Source organism: Schistocerca piceifrons, chromosome 1 (genome assembly GCF_021461385.2).
Source record: "Schistocerca piceifrons isolate TAMUIC-IGC-003096 chromosome 1, iqSchPice1.1, whole genome shotgun sequence".
Classification (NCBI taxonomy): Eukaryota; Metazoa; Arthropoda; class Insecta; order Orthoptera; family Acrididae; genus Schistocerca; species Schistocerca piceifrons.
This window is the reverse complement of record NC_060138.1, coordinates 1,123,010,672-1,123,033,813: the sequence shown is the minus strand read 5'-3', so window position 1 is coordinate 1,123,033,813 and position 23,142 is coordinate 1,123,010,672. Positions and strand designations below refer to the sequence as shown.

Genomic DNA, 23,142 nt, shown 5'->3' with positions numbered 1-23,142 from the left:
TAGGCGGACGAGTTAGGTAATTACAAGTTAACGAAGCAACCGCAGAAATTGCCACGTTGACTGACGACGTCACGTTCGTTTGAAACGTTTTTATAAGTAGTAAGTGGTCCGATGATGGCGGTTTGTTTATGAGAAAGGCAAAATGAGGCAGCATTTTTCTCGTGTCTGTAATGTGTTCCAGGGACATTTGCTGTGCTAATTTGCATGTTGGCGTTGCGTAAGAGAACGAACAGGTGCTAGCTATGGGTGCACAAAACTGACCGTCGAGTGCCATGCACGCTATTGCCCTGCTTGCTCCTCTCGTTTTCGCACACACACACACACACACACACACACACACACACACACACACATTCACTCACACACACACACACACTCACACACACACACAGAGACACAGACAAGAGCGTGCATGCTTGTTCACATCAGAGTCCTCCTTCACTCCTCACATGAGCGAAACGTTTTCATGGCACAAAAGAAACTTAATGGAATAACATGTGGGGTTCACATTCGTGCATCGGACAGACACTTGTTTATGCAGTGTATTTACCACTACACTTGTTCACTTACGAAATTTCTTATCAACAATCCAACTGAGTTTGAGAATAACACTATGAAACACTGCCTATTAAACTCACCGTCATTGACTAGTGGATTAAAATGGTTTGACCGTGTGCAACTGACAAAAGCTGATCGATTAATATTTGCACGCGAGCTGTTTCGTATCAAATCCAACAAAGCTAATTACGATGTCAGGTAGCAATAATTGGTACATGACAGACAGACAGCACCCCGTCTTCAGGCCACAAGTGGCCCATCGGGACCATCCGACCGCCGTGTCATCCTCAGTTGAGGATGCGGATAGGAGGGGCGTGTGATCAGCACATCGCTCTCCCGGTCGTTATAATGGTTTTTCTTTGACCGGAGCCACTACTATTCGGTCGAGTAGCTCCTCAATTGGCATCACGAGGCTGAGTGCACCCCGAAAATTGGCAACAGCGCATGGCGGCTCGATGGTCACTCATCCAAGTGCCGGCCACGCCCGACAGCGCTCAACTTCGGTGATCTCACGGGAACCGGTGTATCCACTGCGGCGAGGCCGTTGACAATTGGTACATACTTTGTTGTTAATGTTCTATATCTTTTCTCTAAACAGCACGAATGAGGCAGTTACTTCCTTCGTCTGACGAAGTAATAACGATTAACTCATCACAGGTCGCTATTAGTGTCGTCACTCGCCAATATTCTTCATGTAACACCGAATACACAATCCTCACTGCAGTCCAAATCGTGGGTGTCCGGCGCGGTTGTCGCGTAATCACGGCGCACAACACAAATCACTCAGTTACCTCCATTTACGTATTTGCTGGAGGTCAGGCCCACGGTTTTGGGTGACACACACAGCCGTGAAACAATATTGTAAACGCGGTCGGCCGTCCTGCCGAAATTCGCCCCGCTCTGTTAGTAGCCAGCAGCTTACTTGCTCGGAGTCTCAACAATGGCTATCCCTGGCGCACTGGGCGCTCGACAATCCATAGTACCTACTGCGATCTGCGCGACGCAAAGATATATTGTTCTCAATACATAAGGGGCGGTTGACCCATCACAACTAAAAGGAAAAATTATCTGCATTATAGCCCTCCCGGCTATCTGTGCGGTCTAACACACTGCTTCCCGAGCGGGAAGGCGTGCCGGTCCCCGGCACGAACCCGCCTGGCGGATTAGTGTCGAGGTCCGGTGTGCCGGCCAGCCTGTGGATGCTTTTTAAGGCGGTTTTCCATCTGCCTCGGCGAATGCAGGCTGGTTCCCCTTATTCCGACTCAGTTAAACTATGTCGGCGATTGCTGCGCAAACGCGATCTCTACCATTATTGCTCTACCACGCAAACATTGGGGTTACACTCGTCTGGAATTCTGGAATGAGACCTTCCCGGGGCAAGAGGGGGGGGGGGGGGACAAACCGCACAATACCCCAGGGTTCGACGGCCGTGAGGTGAGTGGACTGCTGTAACCTGTTGTGGGGTTGTGTACCACTGAGGCCTACGGCGAGGACGAAGCCTCTCCGTCGTTTCTAGGTCGTCAGTTCAATACATACATACATACATCTGCATTATCCCTTAGTAAGTAAATGTAGTGTGACTAGGGCCTCCGTCGTGTAGACCGTTCACCGGGTGCAAGTATTTCGATTTGACGCCACTTCGGCGACTTGCGCGTCGATGTGGATGAAATGATGATGATGGGAACAACACAACACCCAGTCCTTGAGCGGAGAAAATCTCCGACCAAGCCGGGAATAGATCCCGGGCCCTTAGGATTGATATTCTGTCGCGCTGATCACTCAGCTACCGGGGGCAGACGTTATCCTTTAGTGAAGCCAGCTTTGGCAGAGAAAGGGGTTAAGTATTCGGCTAGAAACCCGTTTGACGGTCTATACATGGATATAAAGTGACCTGGCGAAGGCAGAAGTGTTTTTACATGTAATGATGTTTCTCCTTCATTACTCCTTCTATACCATACAGCAATTCTTGAATATAGGTAATTGGTAAGGTAAACAGAAAATATCCTACATGGCCAGCATGATGTACATACTGAGGGGTAGTGTTAGTGATTCATTTGTCACTGTCATCGGCGATCCCACGTCGCCCTGGAAGCCTGTCTATGCGCCCTCCGTTTTCTCTTTGCAGGCAGTAATTGCGCTGAGCTGAGTGGTGAACAGTGCTTGCAACATTCACTCTGGGGTACAAACTTCCAACACCCACGAGTACATACTGATGCTGAATAGCTTCAGCAATCTGAAGGGTGTCGCACTGTGGATCTGCGGGAAGCTGGACGGACGTATAAACGGATTGGTCACAATGTATCGGTGGGGTGTCGCAGCTATCAGCACTGGTCTGTCCAACATTCCCACGTGGAGACCAGGTTTCTGAAAGTCCGCTTAGTGCAGACGCTCGCCGAATTCGACGCACTGTGCGGGCGGTAGTCGCTGATCGATCATCGTTCAGGGACGAAATCCAGGTACATGTTGTTACCGAGCGAGGTGGCGCAGCGGTTAGCACACTGGACTCGCATTCGGGAAGACGACGGTTCAATCCCGCGTCCGGCCATCCTGATTTAGGTTTGCCGTGATTCCCCTAAATCACTCCAGGCAAATGCCGGGATGGTACCTTTGAAAGAGCACGGCCGACTTCCTTCCCCGTCCGTCTCTAATCCGATGAGACCGTATGATCTCGGTGTTTGGTCCTCTTCCCCTAATCAACCCAACACAACCCAGGTACAGTCATGCTCAAAAGTATCCGAACGACCAGAACTGCATTTCGCCTGATTCGCATGCAACTGGCAAAACGTGTCTGTCTAGCAGGTCCTCTAATCGCTCCTTGGTACAGTCGTTTGACTGTTGAAAATGGTTCCAACATGTCACCAATAGAAAACACTGTTCTGTCTCGCAATAACTTATGATGTAAAGTAATACCACGATACTGCAAATATCAGGGAACACCTTATCACAGATAAGACTGTCCGTAAGGCTTGTAAGCTCACATTTATTACAATAAATGACATACCTGAAATGTTACCACTCTCATTATTACCTCAGATAGATAATGCACGTGATAAGTTCGTCGTATTCATGATTTCCACTGCAAAGTAACATACCGTACATATTATTTAACACAAAATGACATTAAAAATTTAAGTTATCCACGAGCTGCTAGTTGAGAATATGTATGAACTTTAAATGACACGACGCACCGTCTCGTTCTGCATATGGATTCAAACCTAGGTCATGCAAACTAAGCAAAGATTTCGTGACTGACGCAAAGTAACAGTCATTCCTGATTAGGCATACAGAGAGTGATATACCTGGATTTTAGACAGTATCGGTTAGCAAGTATCAACTTTAAATTACATAACGCAAACATTTTTAACGGACGCGAATTCCTCCCCAGCATCTTTTGTCCCTGTTAACGAACTACGAGAGATCTTAAATATTGCTTCTTCACAAATAACTTACTTGAAATGCCGTGAGGTAAAGCTTTGTGTTGGACAGGGATTCGAACCCAACCAACTGTGACATATCGGAATATCTCGGCAGTAGCTAGATGTTTTAACTGAAATGACGAGACGAAACATTAATTTTTTCCTTCCCAGGACTCCAACCCGGCACCTATCGCTGTTATAGTCTAGAAAAACGAACGTTAAATATCGGTTTGTTGCACCAGCAGCGACATGTGAGAATGTTTGAACTAGAAATAATATGACGAAGAGTTCAGTGCTGACTGGGAATAGTGCCCCACACATACCGTTGTTGACTACACAGAAAGGGACGTCAGCTACCGAATTTTTCTCCACCAGCTGTTCAGGATAACATCTTGAACTTACAGTCATCTCGCAAATAGTTCTGTGTCTCACTGGGAGTTAAAAACGTCAGACATCGTTAGTGTTGACAACGAATGAAAATACATTAAAAATCAAAATTATTAGCCACCAGAAGATAGGTGTTCTCATGATGGAGCTTGATAATAAATAATGAAATCTTCAGTGCCGTACCAGGATTCGAACCCATTCACACGTAATATGTGGAGATGTTGGGGAATCTGCAGTTTTGAAGCAACAACAAATTGTAGCCGAGCTGTATTACCACGAAGGGATCAAATTCCGCGTTTAGGGCGGTCTGAGTTGCATTCTCAGTTCAGAACCAATTTTATCGACATAAAGAAGCTCAGATAAAAGATGGAATAAGTGTCCAGTGACTCTACATAACGTTTGTTTCGTCACTAGAAATAAATAACTAGTATAAGAAAGGTTACTGGTGATAGAGTTTCTACATGTCGCCACTCCAGACTTTATTGTGGTTCAACCTAACGTCTACTTGGCAGAGAAGGAATATCATCGTTAAAGTGAATTTCAGACCACACTGCCCTTATATCTTCTTCACTTGGTGTAGTCAGAAGAGAATGGAATCTTTCTCTCCCTACCTAAAAACATCGCCAGAAGTGGGAATCGAACCCAGACCATAGGTATAAGAACCTACCATCAGTCCAACAGACCACCAAACCGCATTTTGCATGACTTATTTTTCTATTGTAACGCCGGTGCGCCACACTGGATGAGAATTCTGACACACAGGCTCCCTGTAGTAAATTGCAGCATGTTCAGTAAATTCATTTACTTGGTTGACCGAATCGCCATGAACTACCTGCCTCGGCTACCCAGTGCATACACTAGACTCTATTTTGTAATCACAGAAATAAAATCACGTAACTGCCACCTACACACAACTGCCAACAGTGTAGGATGCAGAAATTTAAATAGGAAGTGCTCCTTTCCACTTGAGCTAGTCTATTGCGCTATCTGTTTGTAAAAAACGTCATGCAGCGCAAAAGAAAAGCTGTAACTGTTTCTCTCATTGTCAGAAGTCTAGACCCGGCCATTTGCATTATCTCGCAGCGCTGTGGTATGCAGAAGTTCTGGAGGAACTGTTGTTCAGCTCTGGAGATGTTGGAGCTATGTGTCAGCTAGTAGCGTACTGGTAAGTGTCGCGCACCATAGATAAGATGTCGCGAGTTCGAATACATTTACTACTAAATTTTTTTAAAACGCAAATCTGCTGTCTGCTGAAGTTACCAATCTAATGGAACTTTGAACATAATTCCCTTCATTTCTCAACCCAAAATGGTCGCATGTGGAAAAAGGGCTAACTTCTGTGACATGTTGTTATTTTCAGGTTTAATCGACATCCAGGCAGCAATGCATCTCAAAGCTTTTGTATTATGTTTGAGGAGAGCGCATCGTGCCCAAATACGTCAGAAAAATATTTTCTACATTAGCTGTCGTGTGGTAGTGGCATTTTATTCTTCTTCAAACATTGTTTGACAGCTTTAACTCAGAATAAGTTTTCTACATGCATCTAATCAATAAACTGCATGTCCACCGTCAGACTGTTATAGATAACATCAGAGAATTCGCATATATCGTTGATGATTAATTTCGCTCTCATGTTTACTATTGTTTCAACAACACTATAGGAAACCTTACGAAAATTGTGCACTGTATTGTAAGAAATGAAATAAAACTACCCACGATAACCTTATGACGAAAGTCAGTTTTTATAAAACTGAGTATCTGTACACAAGCGTGCTTCTATCGGCACGAATTAGTGAAACACTACTCACTTAGATTTCGGTTGGGGCTGTGTTTAATTAGTAGGCTGTGTCATATTCAAGAGGTATGCAAATGTGGCATTTCATAAATATAGTTATGTATTTCTAGAAACCCAAAATTTGCTTGTCAGCAGCGGAAAGAGGCGTTACCTGTTGCGCAGCATTGTTAGTTTTTCACCATTGCACTATGAGCCGAAAGTATTTTCTTGCGATTTCCTTATTGATGTTTGATCTGACTGCTTGTAGCTCTTTCACAGAAGGGGTAAAAACGTTGAAGTAAGTTAGACTGGAACTGCGAACCATAACAGACGCTTTTTCACAAGTCAGCACCTTACCACAGAGCTGGCGAACAGGTATGTGTGTGTGAGCTTCCTCTTACGAGGCCAATAGTGGCTAGAACTCATAAACCGCTATTTAAAGGACAAGATTAGTTACGATTTCCACCTGCAACGACTTTCCTGGGCTGAAAACCGCAGGTTTACAATCTTTTGTTACACCCAAGCGATAATAACTGAGTTTATTCAGTGGAAATGACAGATAAAATCAAGTGAACTTTGAGGCTTAATTCCGTGCACACAAGGAAGTAACTCGTCGATCACAGAGTTGCCAAACATACGTTGCCTTGTTGCCAAATCTCAGTTACAGTACCAGCAGGAAGAAGAGGAACCGATGTGATCCTACAGTGGGTTGGGAAGTGACCATAGCTGGTGTCTCCAAGTCGCAGCTGCTACGGCCTGGAATACGTAATGCGACTGATTCGCATTTCTGAACTAGCTTTAGGGACTGGAGCGTAGTTACTAAAAATACTCAGAATTGACTGCAAACTAAGCATCATAAATCAGTAACTCTCGTAGTCGTTTTTATATTTATTTCGCAAGTGTACTCAAAACTAAGAAACTCATTCACAGGCGTTTTCGTTCCTCGCCGATTGTCGAGCACAACAAACAAATAAAAAAAAAATAATGTGTGTGTGTGTGTGTGTGTGTGTGTGTGTGTGTGTGTGTGTGTGTGTGTGTGTGTGTGACAGAGAGAGAGAGAGAGAGAGAGAGAGAGAGAGAGAGAGAGGAGAGAGAGAGAGAGAGAGAGAAATAAAAAAGAATGAGAGAGAGAGAGTGTGTGCATAAAAAATTGTTGTAAAGAAATTGAATCATGATATGTAAAGAAATCTTTCATTTAAAATGACACGTTCCACATCATTACGAAATGTCGTACTCATGATGCAGTCTTCGCTACAATAGGTTACTTAAGCTGGTGTCACTCAGCTAGAGTTTATGGTCAGCGACTAAGTGTAAGGTCAATGAGTCGGAAACGAGTTTTGCAACTGTGAAATACTTTCCTACATTATAGAAGCGAATATTAAATTTGAACTAATATTGCGAAAACTTTGTGCTTGCATATCTTAGAATGAAAATCTTTCTGTTTATTTCAATGATTTTCTAAAACATTGTCTGTCATACACAACTTGAAACAGGTCATGTCGACAAAATCATATGGAAGAACCGACAGCGACGTATATCGGAAAGCAGTAAGACGTCTTGCCTTTTGGTTTGGCAGTATTCGACAGCCATTTCTATGCACAAGTAAATGAAGAAAGGCAGCACGTTTTTGTTATCAAGTAGAGTCTTCATGAATTACTTTAGTTTTAATGTAATCTACGAGTAACTGCTGATGTTTGATATTAACATGAAAAGGATTCCGCAGACAGGGAAAGAACCTGTTCTTGGGAAACTACTTCTATTGTGACCAAAAGGCATTAAATGATCTTCAAGCACGTGTGTTCCAGCAGCGGTATGAATACAATTATAGTAATAATGACGGTAATAATCGAATTATCCGATAACTTCACACTTCACAGTAGATTTTCTCGAACTAAGAAATTTGCTCAATTTGTGAAAATTCAAAATGACTTTACTTCGAGCCTATGATGCCTAGAAGAGTCTTTACATCCTGCTGACATGAGAATAGCATAATCTCCGCGTCAGAAGCTTACTTCTACTTAACAATTTAATAGACTCGCATTTTTTCCACCGTGACTAATTATGCAAGCTAAGTACATCCTTCGTTTCAGCACACTGTTGAGGCTGGGAAATGTGGCCACAATGGTCTGGTGGAACGAACTATCACAAGTGCAATGCGTGGGTTCAGGCATTTACTTTTAAGAGGCACAAACAGATTTACTTTACCTCTGGTAACCTCAAGAGAAAGATGCTATAATCCAGAATCCGCATTAAACATCACGTTCCTCCATTCCCAACTGGGCAGAGCCGGTTTACGTTGGGAAATGACATAGGTGGAGGTCATGGTAAACAAAAATACTGTCGCCAGGAAACTTACTTACATTAGAAAATTTTATTTTATTTGATGAACCGATAGCCATTTAAAGGAACAGGGCTCTTATTTTACTTGTACTTGATTGAACTAGAGACGTTGAAAAATTTGGTGCTGGATTGTGATTCGAATTCGTATCTCATCTTTCGAGGATCTGAATCTCTCAGAACAGTATAGTTCAATCATTTCGTTCCTTTTCCCACGACTGCAATCTTCTCTAGGTCTCCTCCAAAGGATCCAGTACAAAAATATTCATAATTTCATTTCAAGCCCTATCAAGTGCTCACCCACCTGCTAGTGAAAATTAACGTGCATTTTAATGTCTGTTCATGTGTTGCCAACAATCGCAATAGGTGCCGCTATTTCTGGTCAAACACGCACACATCTTACTGTTAGTGAGTAAGTAACCGATACTTAAGCTATATTGGTGGATGCACCGTAGGTGTGCAGTTCGATTGTCGCTTAGGCACAAAACATTCTATCCTTATTTTAGATTCAAACACCTAGCAGCTCGTAAGAAAAACCGATACGTAACATTTGACTTTTCTTAGTCAACAATCCGATTACGTGTTGGGTTCGTATCTCCGTCACAGAACATCACATCTTGCACTTCATCTTTAAGTGCACGCACACTTTGTTACTTCAGAATGGAGGTATATCAGACATCTTTCATGGTTAGCTAACAGGGGCGGAAGGGTCTTGATAAGGGTCCCAGTTTATTACAAAAATTATCGTCTTTTATTTTCAACTTTATATTTGGTAACTGGTATTGGCAAAAATTTCGGTAATTCATAACTCTTCATGGCTAGTCATCAATATGATGTGATTACATTAGATTAGATTAATTCTTGTTCCATAGATCATGAATACGACATTTTGTAATGATGTGGAACGTGTCATTTTAAATGAAAGATTTCTTTACATATCATGATTCAATTTCTTTACAACAATTTTTTACACTCACTCTCTCTCTCTCTCATTCTTTTTTATTTCTCTCTCTCTCTCTCTCTCTCTCCCTCTCTCTCTCTCTCTCTCTCTCTCTCTCTCTCTCTGTCACACACACACACACACACACACATACACACACACACACACACACACACACACACACACACACGCACACACATTATTTTTTTATTTTTATTTGTTTGTTGTGCTCGACTATCGGCGATGGTAGGTTCTTATACCTATGGTCTAGGTTCGATTCCCACATCTGTCAATGATTTTAGATAGGGAGAGAAAGATTCCATTCTCTTCTGACTACACCAAGTGAAGAAGATATAAGGGCAGTGTGGTCTGAAATTCACATTAAAGATGATATTCCTTCTCTGCCAAGTAGACGTTAGGTTGAACCACAATAAAGTCTGGAGCGGTGACATGTAGAAACTCTATCACCAGCAACCTTTCTTATACTAGTTATTTATATCTAGTGACGAAACAAACGCTATGTAGAGTCACTGGACACTTATTCCATCTTTTATCTGAGCATCTGTATGTCGATAAAACTGGTTCTGAACTGAGAATGTAACTCAGTCCGCCCTTAACGCGGAATTTGATCCTTTCGTGGCAATGCAGCTCGGCTACAATTTGTTGTTTGTTCAAAACTGCAGATTCCCCAACATATACACATATTACGTGTGAATGGGTTCGAATTCTGGCCCGGCACTAAAGATTTAATTATATATTATCAAGCTCTAGCATGAGAAACCCTATCTTCTGGTGGCTAATAATTTTGATTTTTAATGCATTTTCATTCATTGTCAAAACTAACGATGTCTGACGTTTTTGACTCCCACTGGGACACAGAACTATTTGCGAGATCTCTGTAAGTTCAAAATGATATTCCGAGCTGTTGGTGGAGAAAAATTCGGTAGCTGACGTCTCTTTGTGTGTAGTCAACAACGATATGTGTGGGGCACTATTCCCAGTGAGCACTGAACTCTTCGTCATATTATTTCTAGTTCAAACATTCTCACATGTCGCTGCTGGTGCAACAAACCCATATTTAACGTTCGTTTTCTCTAGACTATAACAGCGATAGGTGCCGGGTTGGAGTCCTGGGAAGGAAAAAATTAATGTTTCGTCTCGTCATTTCAGTTAAAACATCTAGCTACTGCCGAGATATTCCGATATGTCACAGTTGGTTGTGTTTCGATATCAATCCGATTAGGTTCTGGGTTCGAATCCCTGTCCAACACAAAGCTTTACCCTACGGCATTTCAAGTAAGTCACTTGTGAAGAAGCAATATTTAAAATCTCTCGTAGTTCCTTAACAGGGACAAGAGATGCTGGGGAGGAATTCGCGTCCGTTAAAAATGTTTGTGATATGTAATTTAAAGTTGATACTTGCTAACTGATACTGTCTAAAATCCAGGTATATCACTCTCTGTATGCCTAATCAGGAATGACTGTTAGTTTGTTTCAGTCACGTAATCTTTCCTTAGTCTGCCTGACCTGGGTTTGAATCCATATGCAGAACGAGACGGTGCGTCGTGTCATTTGAAGTTCATACATACTCTCAACTAGCTGCTCGTGGATAACTTAAATTTTTAATATCATTTTGTGCTGAATAATAAGTACTGTATGTCACTTTGAAGAGGAAATCATGAATACGACGAGCTTATCACGTGCATTATCTATCTGACGTAATAATGAGAGTGGTAACATTTCAGGTACGTCATTTATTGTAATAAATGTGAGCTTACAAGCCTTAAGGACAGTCTTATCTGTGATAAGGTGTTCCCTGATATTTGCAGTATCGTGGTATTACTTTACATCATGAGTTATTGCGATACAGAGCAGTATTTTCTCTTGGTGACTTGTTGGAACCATTTTCAATAGTCAAACGACTGTACCAAGGAGCGATTAGAGGACCCGCTAGACAGCTGCGTTATGCCGGTTGCATGCGAATCAGGCGAAATGCAATTCAGGTCGTTCGGATACTTTTGAGTATGACTGTACATCTTGCATTTGCTGTTTCATTAGGGACCATTGGGAACTGTCTCCTGGTACACGACAGAGGTCTCGTGTGTCCCTCGCCAGTCTCCCACCGCGACACGGCTACTCTGGTGCCGTGAAACAGCTGATTATAGAGTGGAATGGCGCTCTGTTGTCTTCAGTGATGACAGTGCGTCCTGACTGCATGCGAATGATCGACGTACACGTGTACGGTGTGAAGCTGGAGAGCTGCCCGTTCCAACATTTCTTCATCCACGACACGCAGACCCCGTTCCAGGCTTCATGGTGTGGTTGCAACTCGTGGTCACATTTGGCGTTTCTACAGGGTAAAGTAACCAGTGCCCACTACATTGTTATTTCTTCGATAGAAGGAGTGATGTGCTTTTTCAACAGGTCATGTCCACCTATGACTGCTACGCTGCGATGTGCTGTTCGTTGTGTACAATAACTGCCCTGGCCAACAGGATCACCACATCTCCCGCCAGTGGAATGCGCAGGAGACATGGCTAAGTGGGAGTTTACTCGTTCTCCAGAGCCTGTTCTGTTACGAAAGCGAAATATCGAGAGAAATCTCATTATTTTGTTTAACGTCTCCAAAGGCCAATTAATGGATATTCTAGAAGTGTTACAAATCTATACTCGCACGACTATGCACCCAGAATGAATGCTAAATGAACAAAGAGAATTTTACAGCAAAAAAAAAAAAAATCACAGAAAATTTCCACAACACATAATCAGCATACGAATTCTACTCCGTTCTACCATCAGCATTCAGCAAATAAGAGCTTGTAGTTGGCCGGGCATCCATAGTGCTGGTACCGTATCTGCATCTGTATTTGCCGGCCGAAGTGGCCGTGCGGTTAAAGGCGCTGCAGTCTGGAACTGCAAGACCGCTACGGTGGCAGGTTCGAATCCTGCCTCGGGCATGGATGTTTGTGATGTACTTAGGTTAGTTAGGTTTAACTAGATCTAAGTTCTAGGGGACTAATGACCTCAGCAGTTGAGTCCCATAGTGCTCAGAGCCATTTGAACCATTTTGCATCTGCATTTACGTATGTGCCTGCAGTCCTTCAGTAAGATATTAGGCGCATCCCTTAATCATTAACATTATTTCAATGAAGAAACATCAGAGACACAGTCTCCACTAATACCGCATCAAACACTCACACACTCCACTGGCCCTCAATGTTCGACGTGTTTCAGCCAGCGCGAATTCTTTGTCAAATGTGCGGTAATGCCTGTTTCTTGTATTCAGCGTACCATGAGTTGTTGAGCAAAGATCATTTGTGGAAGAAGCAACCTGTTCTCCAGGTTCTCGAGCGGCAGAATTCCACGCGTCTTCTGCAGTCCCGCTGGTTAATTTCTCTGTAGCTAACATGTGGTTATGTGCAGCTCCTTACCCTCTGCGTAGTACTCCATTGCCCTTCTGATAATCTTTTACACATTCGCCTAGCTGACATTCTTATTGTGCAACGGCTGTCGGAAATCTTTGTGCGAAAAACTCATCTATTCACGTTGCTTCTATATTCCCCTTAAAGAAGCAGATTACACAGTTTCTCTTACTTTGCGATAGACATTTACTTTTTCAAACTAACCACCAAGAACGACACAGACGGAAAGATAGCTATATTTCGTATGCGCACCTTTTGCACCAGTATCGCAGTGGTGCAACACACTTTTCCGTCCTTATACCCGAATTAGAGTATGATATCGCATAAGACAGATAAATCTTAGGTTCTGATTACTGTCATTTCTCTGAAACTACTAACCGGCTATTGAAGAGTGAAATGCCTTTGTGCTCATCTCTTTTAGAACTAGGATAACAGTAGCAGAAATTAGTGAAGCTCTGTTTGAAAAAGCGACATTGATACTGACATAGCTGTGAAAAGAGATTAAGCCTCGTTAAGTGAGACCTTTCTTACAATTTTCATATGGGTGAAATCAAAATTACGATATATTAAGCGGTTTCAGAAATTTTTGAGGTAAACAACATAACTGAATCATCGTGTACTGTAAAATAACCAAGACTGTTAGTATATGATTTGTGCGATACCAGTGTAATATTCCTCACTTCTCCGCCGTTGCTCTTTGGTAATTCGTGCGGAACCTGTTCCATGTGTCAAATTTCAGCGTCTAAGTTAAGTTCTCCGCTGGGCGAATCAACAGAGATTCATTCCATCACTTAAACTATTTTTGACAAACTGAAGGAGTAGATGGAAGAAAGTGGTTACCATCAGCTGAATTATGATTAGTATGATCATGTCAGCTGTTACGATTTGCCGGCCGTTGTGGCCTAGCGATTCTAGGCACTTCAGTCTGGAACCGCGCGATCGCTACGGTCGCAGGTTCGAATCCTGCCTCGGGCATGGATGTGTGTGATGTCGTTAGGTTAGTTAGGTTTAAGTAGTTCTAGTAGGCTGATGACCTCAGATGTTAAGTCTCACAGTGCTCAGAGCGATTTGAACCATTTTGTTCCGTTTTCGAATGAACTGCGTAATGGAAACAAATAGCTCCACATACACCTCCAGAAAATAGCGTCTGGTATGTAAATTGTTTGTATTATTCTATTTTACTTCTTTTCTTTCAAGTGGTTCAAATGGCTCTGAGCACTATGGGACTCAACGTCTGAGGTCATCGGTCCCCTAGAACTTAGAACTACTTAAACCTAACTAACCTAAGGACATCACACACATCCATGCCCGAGGCAGGATTCGAACCTGCGACCGTAGCGGTCGCGCGGTTCCAGACTGTAGCGCCTAGAACCGCTCGGCCACCTCGGCCGGCTAGTTTAACCAAACATATAACATGCAATAACTCTTATGGCTGGGCAATTTCTTCGCCGACCTATTCAGAAGCGTTAATTTATATCAAGTCTATTTGTAGTAAGATGGATTACAACAAAGGAGTTATGGGCTTCATCCACTAGTAGGGATTATGTCTGTTTTCAGCGCAATGGATTGCTTATTGTTATTAAGAACATAAGCACGTACGAAAGTGACAAGTTGTGTCCTGCCTTCAGTTTGAGAAATATTTCCTGGTGTTCGGACTCGTTTCGGATAGTTTTCTAATCATTTCTATGCCGTTTAGATTACTTTGGTACGAAATGTCGAAATCATTTTATCTGGTCCAGGTCCTTTTTGGAAGCTGTGTATGAAGAACACAGTCGAAATCGATGCCGATAACTTCTAGATTCTGAAGAAAGATCTCATTTAAAATCCTACACTCTGGGGTGCTCTCACGTGTCGAATGATAAGCGAAATGATAAATGTCAGGCTGTGCTATATTTCATTCGAGATTGCAGATGAGTTTCGCTGTCAGGAAAGATGGAACTTCATTGAGGCCCAAGTAGCTGAAACACAGGCGAATACAGCTAAAGACCTCTGTCTGCATTTATTACTTCTTTCTGCGTTTGGTACGCCATTGAACTCCTAGTGTATGTCAGGTATGTTACTAGTAACCTGTCCACAGCTACCGTGAATATAATTTGTTCAACTGTAATACATTAACAGTTTTTGGAATACTAAGAAACCATTACAAAATATAACATAGCCATGTGTCGCTTAGCCACACTGTGCAAGTTAGTCAGTCACTTATTTACATGTTCCAAAGAACACAATATCTATCTCCGATGTCTCAATTTGATGTGGAATGAGTCAGTTTATTACATAGTTAATGTGGTTACGGCAAGCTTACAGTGAACGGAAAGTACCGATTAGTGACGTAGAGTGAATAAATTACCGGTGTTACTAATCGTACTGGAAGTCAGAACGAACAATTCAGATAGACGTAGTAGATTTTGTGAGGGATAGCTTAATTTTGACGTTTATTCAGAAAAACCTTATGAAGCAATCGATGTACTGAATTTCAATCGTACTAAGAGGTCAAAATTAATTGATTCTGATAAGAAGCTTTACTTAAAAGACGATGTTTCAGCTACCATTAGTTGGTTAAAACATCGATAAAGATACATCAATATCGGTCGTAATACTCTGCCAAGACAATTTCAGTTTCTTAATCATTTGATAAAAAGAAATCGTTTGGATCAATGCACGATAACATTCTGTTTGTTTTCTATTTGTTGTAGTAATTTTTGTTTCGTATTTTTTTAGCCCTTTAACCCTTTTCACTCCGATTCGATAACTACATTATAAACACGATTTTCACCATTTCCTTGAGTTCCCTGTACTTCTTAAGGTGGATTCTGGGGCGATATTTTGAATAGGCCAATGCATTCTCTCATCCGTCTCCAACTCAGTTCTCTACTTTTCCAACAACACAGCCGTCAAACAAAATCCACTTTCTGTAAAAATCTGCTGAAAATAGTCCAACAGTACTACGTCAGTCATAAGGGGAATTTTTCACTTTAATATGGGTTGATTGAATAACTGAGTGTGGATTCCCAAGCGCTAACATAGTGGGTCGCCTCTGTACGACACAACCTAAGCTACTGCCTGGCATAAAAACAGCGAGGTATTTCGAGTTAAGAAATGAAATCTTTCCGCCATAAGGGTGGTTTTTCTGTGTAATATCTTAGTCGTAAGTAAATTAACTGCATTTGATAAATGGGAGGGAGTGAGGCATAATACATTGAGGAATAGTCAGAAAATTGAACACTACCTACGAAAATCGTCGGACGTGCATGTCCTTATCTGTTTATGTCGTAATCCAGCTAAAGTAATGTGGAGTCCCTGATCGATAGCCAGCCACTTTATCAAAGTAACGACATTGCTTTAGTAGACATGAACGAGTCGTGAAAGAGCAGCAAGAATATTCGATCTAAAGAGTACGGGTCAGGCTGTATCGACGATGGTGTAACCAATGACAGTCGTGTCAGCTTCTACCACAACAGTGGTTTTATGATCACCTTTCATTGAAAATGTAATTTTACGAACAATAATTTGTTTCAATGAAAATTCTACTGCCCCAACGTTGCTAGTTTTCTATGATTCTTTATTACATTCCCATTGCTCAGTCTCAAACACAAATAGTTAACGGCAGCTGAGAGCATATTTTGAATTGATTTGAATGTAAGTCTTTTGATCATTTGATTTGTTTTTTAAGTTGTTCTACCTAATGACAGTGTTACTGTTGTTAAAATGCTAGTATGAATATGGAGCAGTGTGTGAACGCGAGTTACTACAGACATAGATATTGGTCTATGTTGAATTAATTCAACAGCGAACACAAAACGAAACGAATAAAAAACATCCAGAATTCAGAAACGTCCTGCTCATAGACTTTCGTATAGAATTGGTGCGTATCCATAGGAGGCCGCAGCATCAACTGCGTCACATTTGCTGATGCCTTGGTTCTGCTTCGAGACAAAACAATAACCCTTCGAAGAAACCCATCCATACTTGAAAAAGGATTATAGGAGTACGAATTGAAAATGAGCTCTAAGAAAATTGAGCTCATGAGTCTAAATGGCAAAAGAGATACGAAAAGGAAAACAACGGAAGGTTGCACAGTGCAAATGCTAACCAATATCTGGACAAGAACTGCAATGGCAAAGCAAGCTTTCCAGAAAAATAAATGTTCTTAAGCTGAAAATTGTGGATAGAGTTAAGGAAAAGGTTTGTCAAACGTTCCGTGTGATGTGTTTTTCCTGTACGGCTGATAAAGCTGGACGTTATAGAAGAAAGAAAGAGATAAAATTGAAGCACTGGCCTTGTGAATTCAGAGGAGAATGGAGGAAATAAAATAGTTGGGTAAAGTGGCAAACGGTGAAGTAATGGATGGAGTGCAGAAACAAAGAACTCTCCCAAACCCGATTAACAGAAGGGAAGCCACCTGGGTGGGATATACATTGCAAGGAAAAGGAATTCTGGCAACAGCTATCGAAGGTACTGTGGAAGAGCGGAACGAAATACGAAGGAGAAAAATAAATATGCCGGACGAAGTGAAAAGAGGAAGATACTAGACTAAGAAGCAGTTAGCCTGGGAGAGGATGAGATGGGGGCAGCAATGGTGTCAGGAACCTGCAAGCAGACAGAACATGATGGCTATGAGAGTGCGTAATTTTACAGAGTGAAAAGTATTTAAACCGACAAACTCTGGGAGGCTGTTGGGGACATCAAAACAAATATTTTTCCCTAGTGTCATTGTTTCCTATGAGGAGTATTTAAACCGGTAGAAGAAGATTTCTCTGGCGACAAATTAATTAAACCAACGAACACTTTTACATTTTTTTTATGACCAAGAGTTAACACATTAACACAACCCAATTTCAATTACAGTACATTTTCAAAAATGCCTCCATTGACACGTAAACAAAGGTTACACCGTCGGCTCATGTTCTGTCTGACACGGGCAAAAACCCCAGGAGTATCCTGAATTGTTCCTGCTGCTGCTACTATCTGGGCAACCAGATCCTCTTCTGATGCAACAGGAGTTGCGTATACAAGGTTGCGCATCTCTCCCCACACAAAAAAGTCCAGAGGGGACATATCTGGGGATCGAGCAGGCCATGGTACAGGACCATCTCTGCCAATTCATGTTTCTGGGAACCGTCGGTCCAGGACTCGACGCACACGACGACTGAAATGTGCCCCGTCATGTTGGAACGACACGCGTTGTCTTTAGGGAGCGGGACGTCTTCCAGCAATTCTGGCAATGCTCTGGCGAGAAATTGTAATAGTGCCTGCCATTTAATGGCCTAGGTAGCAGATACGGTCAAATTAAACAGTCCCCAACAAAACCGACCCACACATTAACGAAGAACCGAACTTGATGAGCGCTAGTAACTGTGTAATGTGGGTTATCCTCACTCCAAACATGCGAATTGTGCATGTTGAAGACTCCATCACGCCCGAACGTTGCTTCATCGGTAAACAACACAGAGGATGGAAATGAAGGATGAAAACTGTGCTCTGTGCTCTGGGTGGATAATCAACTGGTTCTAGGTTGTGGACACGCTGTAAGTGAAAGGACATAACAACTGCTCACAAAGGACTGCTCTTACATTCGTCTGATTCGTCCCCATTGCGGCGACGCGGTTTTTTCCGTCCCTTTACGACGAACCTGCACCTACCTGTGAACATTGTCTCAGCAGATCATCAGAAGGAAAGCTGAGTAAAAACTACTGTATTTCGACGTGAACCAGGCTGCAATTTAAGTCACTAATCTACGTTTCGGGAAAAAGTTTTCACACAAATGAAAGGTTGGAAATTTTGTCCTCAATTAATATATTCTGAAACTTAGGTGAACAAGTATCTCTGCCAAGACCGTGCTAGTCTTAACACAGTCACTCATAATCCCTTTCACTCGCGTTAGCAAGTTTATGGTGTTGCATTTCCCGAAAACGTAATAGCTACAAAAATTCTGATTTTTTTTATTGATAATGCTCGCCAGATATTAAGTCTTTCGGTACCTAATGAAGTCACAGTTTTTAGCCACCGACCTTCTCAATACGCCACGCGGAATTTATGTATTTTCTCGTCACAAAATTCACTTAAAAATTCCGAAATTTCTACACATATGTCGGAATAATTATGCCGTCACTTTCCAACACTTTTGATGTATGAAACACTGCTAGATACGGCAACTTATCATTCCTATCGGAACTACTACTACTACACACGTCCGATCTGTTTCATGGCTAGAATACTCTGTCTTCTTTTCCAGCAGAGAAAGCCGCGCGAAGAATATTGCTTTACCATTGGTCAGTTTACTCAACAGCCAATAACAAAACAATACTTTCTCGCGTCAGTCCGCGCTTTTCATCAATAACCAATCGCAAAATAGTAAACCTAACGACTGCACTTTTTACCGACGTAATTATCTAATATGCTGAAGTTTTGCTTATGCATAAAGTTATTTAGTATTGTTATTTATACCTGAAACTTAGTTTACAAATCTATTCTACAAAAATCCCGTTTGTCCATATCCATACTTCTTCGAAATGTTCCCACACTAAATCCTACTACATAAATCGTTAAACAATTATCTTCACATTAACCTTAAACCACACTCACGCATCATTCATACTGCTAAAACACATTTATAACATTTTACATACACAAAAAGACATAATAACACTTTATGAAAATACTAGAACAGTTTACGAAAAACGTTCTATTACTTTAGTGCACTCTAGTGGGCACAATCTAAACTGAATCAGTCCCCTCTCCAATATTGTCCTCTATCGGCTGATACATAAACTACGTGCGCGTCCAGTCTCGCGTCACCATCCGTCACTATCCAGCTCTGAGACACATCTCCCACTTAACCGCCTCCAAGGTAGGATCGTTATACGGCGCTACGCCTCACCATGTTGCATGCAATTGCACGAGTACTGATTGGAGGATCCCGCTCCACATGCTGCAAGACAGCTTCCTCAAATTGGAGCGTTCTTACCGTGCGACGGCGCCCCTGTCCAGGTAATCTGCTAAATGACCCGGTCTGACGCAGACGTTGGTACACAGCAGCAAAGGTCGTATGATGCGGGATACGGCGGTTAGGATATTGTTTTTGACAAACCCGCTGTGCAGCTCGTCCGTTGTGGTGCGCTACGTAGTACGCACCAACCAAATCAGTGTACTCACTCCAGGTGTATCGGTCCATTAGTAAACAGAGACAATGCACTACTACATTGGAGGACAGCAGTTGCCTACAACTGAAGAGCGTAATACACTCTCTAACAAGTGAAGATCGTAATACGGCCTCTAACAACTGAAGAGCGTAATACGGCGTCCACCTGTTTAAATAATCCTCATAGGAAAAAAATGACATTCGGGAAAAATATTTGTTTTGATGTCCCCTACAACCTCCCAGAGTGTCGGTTTAAATACTTTTCACCCTGTATAAAACCATTGGACAATACTGGGCAAGCAGTTTTATTATCTACGTAAGATATCTCCACATCTCACTGAAGCCAAATTAAAATACAATGATTTTAATATATAAACACATTTATATTCTGAGAATAACTGTGAAGTGTCTGGCAGAGGCGACTTTTTATTGTATCATCTATTGAAGTTTCTTAGTTGGTTCAAATGGTTCTGAGCACTATGGGACTTAACATCTGAGGTCATCAGTCCCCTAGAACTTAGAACTACTTAAACCTAACCAAACTAAGGACATCACACACATCCATGCCCTAGGCAGGATTCGAACTTGCGACCGTAGCGGTCGCGCGTTTCCAGACAGAAGCGCCTAGGACCGCTCGGCCACCAGCGGCCGGCTTTCTGTTTTTAAAACAATCTATACCATCTTGTGACTTTCTTAAACAATGTGCTTGGCGGGTCTTAAAATCACTTTGACCTCACTATCTGATAGTGCAGTACCTAAGCAACCCATCAGTATGTCGAGAATACCGAGCAAAACTGTAATGATGGTGGAACTTTGCACATTAAGTTTTGTGAAGCATTCAATATTCACGCAATCGACCTGCAATTGCGGTCATTAGATTTGTAATTTGCCCTCTATTGTGAATCAGTGGTTGGATCTATTATTAATGAAATAATGAGATACACTGTCATTGTAAGGACTGGATGAAACAGTTGCTGAGAGTTCCCTACGTGTATGGGGAACATTAACGAAAAGTCCTAGGTTTATGGTCTGCCAGATAAATGCTTTTAACATTTTTCTTACGCACTAGTCAGGCCAGTCTCTATTCTCAGTACTCTTCTTCGGAAACGCTCGATATTCCCTGTTAGCCCGAAGTGGTCTGACTGGTATTGAACTATGGGTTGTACAAGGGTTTTTTATGCTGTCTCTTTTACAGACAGAGTGCAGTTTCGACGTATCCTACCCATGAATAGTATCCTTCCATTGTGCCTACGTGGCCATTCTACTTCATACCTCTGCACAATGTTACTCTAAATTTTTGCGCGACATGACTGACGGTATTTGTGAGTCATTAATCCCCTAGTTAAATGACATAGCTGTGTTAGGTTTTGTGAAGATTAAATTCGTTTGCTATTAATGTGTCGATAGGTATCGTAGCTCGAATCAGATTAATCTCCCCTGCCTACACATATCCAGAAATTACTAGTACCTGATGGATTGAAGGGATGTTTCCTAGTCTTCTAGCAGTCCAGTAATCATAACTGAGCTCCTGTCTTAGCGACCCTTAGTAACTCTGCCAACTTTTTTGGTGGAAGTGTGCAGCTTTTATCTTTCATTCTGTGTTTGCACTGTACACATATGTCTCTCACGAGACAACTTTGAGAAGCTTCATTCTGCCCGGATTGACAATAATAAAAGGTAATGGGTGGGAACCGGGAAACGAGAGGGAGCAGGCTCATTAGCTGTGTAGGGCACTCAGATTTTCTCTCTCTCTCTCTCTCTCTCTCTCTCTCTCTCTCTCTCTCATATATATACATATATATATCTCCGAAAGAACAGATACCATCTTCATATAGTTAAGATTAACCAGGCATTGACCTTCTTCTGTGCTGGATGCACACGTATTGCCCGAATTCTTACTGGACTCGGTAAGATTGTCTGCCACGAGTAATGAGTGTAATGGGCAGGGGCACTACGAATGTAGTGTGCTGACATTAAGTTGGGAATGTGGGTCTCACGGGGAGAGTGCAAGGCATAAATCCCTGCAGTCGCACTATCTTCTGCGCCCTTGGTGGCTCAGATGGATAGAGTGACTGCTGTGCAAGCAGGAGATCCCGGGTTCGAGTCCCGGTCGGGGCACACATTTTCAACTGTCTCCGTTGATGTATATCAACACCTGTCGACTGCTTCGGGTCTTGATTTAATTATCATTTCACTCGTTATAGAAGGCAGCCGCCAGTACTTTCCGCCAATTCTCTACACCGGCCAACAGCTCGTTGCCTGTGCCAAAATGTTTTCATATCCAGCGGTTCATGTGAGCAGAGATGAAATTTAGAGGGAGACAATTACGGGTGTATTGTGGGTAATCAAACATTTCCAATTGAAAACGACGTAGGAGCATCTTCATTGCCCCTGTATAACGTGGATGAGAATTGTCTTGAAGGAAAAAACTCACAACAGTTGTGTAACGTTCGCCGCATAGAGAAAATCGCCTTAGGATTTTTTGAGAGGGAGCTGGCTGTGGGGCAGAATCTGTACTTACCACAAAGGTGGCCTGGACTCGTTTCCTGGGCTTCTTAAAATTTTAAATAAAGGTTCCGCAAGCATTTCTGCGAAGTTTAAAATACATGAAAAAGGAAAAGAACTTTAATTTTTAATGTTTCTTTTTAACTGAAAATTTTTCATTAACAATCTTTTATAAAATATCGGTAATTAAGAATTTACATTTGCAGTAGAAACTGGATTTTTGTGTGCAGAAATAAGACTACGGACGTTTTTCATAAAAACAATTGCATTTTTTTTAATGATAGTTAGATACGTTTAAATCAGTATATATCGATGACTTCTGTATATAAAATGATATAGGTGTTCGAACTGAGCAGAAAAAAAACCAAAAAAATAATGGCCGAAGAGAGACTCGAACTGGTGATCTAGCAGTTACCAGTCTGGAGTGCCATTGACATTTCTCCCACCTTTGTGTATTTTATGCTTCACGAAACTGGCTGTAGAAGATGCACCTTTGTTTAAAACTTTGCCATGGCCAGAAATCGAACCTAAGCCGCTCGCATGGCAGGTAAGCATTGTACCACAAAGCCACACGCCCTGTGGGGAAAAAGAATCCACCTTACTTTAGGTTATTTGGAAAATTTCAAAGTCGATTTTCTCGAAAATGTTTGAGTGTTGCATCAAAC

The 23,142-nt window shown here is 42.0% G+C and overlaps 1 non-coding gene across 1 annotated transcript; it reads left to right on the top strand.

Moving 5' to 3' along the window:
• Nucleotides 1-22,015: 22,015 nt before the first annotated feature.
• Trnaa-ugc lies at nt 22,016-22,090 on the top strand. The gene has a single exon. It is a non-coding gene; the product is annotated as a tRNA-Ala (tRNA).
• The last annotated feature ends 1,052 nt before the right edge of the window (nt 22,091-23,142 follow it).